A 2,560-nucleotide genomic window follows, 5' to 3' on the forward strand; every position below is an offset into this window, starting at 1 on the left:
TCTTTGGCTCTACACACAAGGACATCTGGAAGGTGCTTTTCAAGTCCGGCAAACCGTGGTGAGACTCCACCGAAGACCACGGGTACCAACTATCCCGCCCCACAAGTTCGGTAAGCAACTGCACGTTTGATAATTCATGCATTCTGTCCGTACATCCTCAGAAAGACACTTAACGTATTTCCCATCATTTTTCCTAGGGCTGGGCAAAGAAGGCGGGCGGATCTACTATCCTGCCCCTCTGCCAGAAGAACCGGCTAGCCCACTTCTGACGAAGATGCTGGTCCCGGCACCATATAAAGCGCCGAAGAAAAAGCCCGGGAAGGAGGCCAAGAAGACCAGGGGCGGCCTCCGTCGTCGTGGTACCACGGACACAAAATCCAAAGACTCCCATGCCCATTCTTCCTCTGAAGAGGACGGGGAGGAGGAGGACGAATCCCCCATAGGGGGGAAGAAGAAAAGAATGGCCTCCATCTCCTTGGAGGTCGATTCGCCTAAGAGGGGAAAAACTCCTCTTCAAGAGAAGTCCACCGGTGCCACCGATAGCAGCTCGGAGTGGGATCCCAGGGCCGAGCCCTTGCTGAACTCGTAAGTATAAAATCCGAACACACTCATGCGTCCGGACTTGTCATGGCATCACATTCCAATCTGAGTCGTGCTTTTCTTTTTCAGTCCGGCGAAGCCCCGTGCCGAGCAATCCTCGTCAGAGGATCTGCAGGGTTCGGACACTATGGGGAGCGGGACACCCCTGAAGGCCTCCTCCTCCAAACGGAGGAACGAAACCGAGGTCTCATCCCTAAAGGACCCAGGCCACGGAGGAGGGGTGAAGGTCGCGAAGCGGCACCAGTAGGCCATACTTCTGGGGTTGGTTACACGGGAGAGAAAAATCACGTGGGTGTCGATGGCGAAGGTCATCCTAAATCCGGACCCAAGCCGGACACGGTTCTAGAGACCTATAAGGTCCCCGAGTCCCATCCACCGGCCGCCTCTGTTCAGGCAGGGGTTCCGGATACTTTATTGGCGGCGTTGAAGGGTGCCTCCATCGTTGATGAACACCGTGCCCTTATGGGTGCGGTCATTGAAAAGATTCAGTCCGCTGAGAGTGGATTGAACAAATCCTATGTCAGCCTCATAAGAGGCTTTGAGGTATGTTTTATGAGTTTTTGGGAGAATGTCATGGTACAAATAGTAGCTCCTGATACACTGTTTGGTGAAAGGAAGAACCGGACAGGGGATCAAATTCATGTTCGCAGGAGACTCACTTGATGATATTTATCACTCGTTTTAATCAGGAGGTATCTGTAGCGACTGCGGCCTCTCAAGCTGCGGAAGTATCCGGACTGAGGTGTAGTCTGAAGCGGGCCGAAGGAGAACTTGGCCAAGTGAAGAGACAGCTGGAGGATAACCATGGTATGTAGAAACCTTGTTTATGTAGCATGAAAGAATGAGTGTGCATGATAACAATATTTTGATGATGTGCTCTAGGGGCGTCAGCCGAAATTGAGACCTTGAAGAAGGTTGTGTCCGAAGTCGAGAGGAGAGCAGCCATAGAACAGGTGCTCCGTGAGAAGCACGAGGCTAGAGTTGTTGAGGCTGAGCGAGAGCTTCAAGAGGCCGTGCAAAAATGTGAGACCCTAGAGCAGAGTTTAGTAGGGAAAGAATCCAAACTCTCCCAGGCTCGCCAAACCGCAAGTGATGCCCGGGGGGAAGCCCAAGGTGCCCTGAAGGAAATCCAGGAGGCGAGGAAGATTTTGGCTGGTAAGGCTTTTTCTGTGAAAAGCAAGTATAGCAGATGAGAAGATCAAATTTGACAATCTTGAGTTTTGATGTATACAGGTGTATTTGCGGAGCTGCCGCGCAGCATATCTCATACCGCCCAATTCTACCGAGCCGAAGGTGGGAATACTGCGGATAAGCTCTTCTGGATGCAGTATCTGGCGCCGAATTATCCGTTGCCTTTCTCCAATCAGCTAAAGCAGCTGGTTGAGTTGCACAAAGCAACCGAATTAGCCATGAAGGATTTAATTATCTAGCTGTGGCCTGCTAAGCCGATTCCCAGCAGCTACTTCGGGCTCATGAAGCAGCTTGTAGGTGCCTGCCCTCGACTCGAAGTCATCGAGCGGTCGGTATGCATAGAGGGTGCGCGACTGGCCTTCGCCCGTGCCAAGGTGCATTGGGGGAAGATGGATGCGGAGAAGCTGATGACCGAGGGACCGCCGGAGGGGAAGGAGCACCGCAAGCCCGAGCTGTATTATGAAGGTGTCTTCAAAGGAGCCCGCCTTGCGGTGGAGCAATGCACCAAGGATATTATATTTCCCTGAATACGGTCATGTTCGTTCGTTTGTAATATTTGAACAAGAGCATTCTTATCATCTATTGCTTTTGTCGTATGAATGTTTTTCATCTTGTGCGGCCGTTGTATATAATAATTCTGAGAGTCGGTCAGTCGTCGGCTTCCGCCCCCACGTAGTGAGTACGGGGGTGTTCGGGGTAAACCTGAGCACTCTTTATCCCAGTTTTGGGTCCCTAAAGGAGGTGTTCAACACAGCGAACCAGGCAATCG

This window comes from Triticum aestivum, chromosome 2B (assembly GCF_018294505.1).
Source record: "Triticum aestivum cultivar Chinese Spring chromosome 2B, IWGSC CS RefSeq v2.1, whole genome shotgun sequence".
Lineage (NCBI taxonomy): Eukaryota > Viridiplantae > Streptophyta > Magnoliopsida > Poales > Poaceae > Triticum > Triticum aestivum.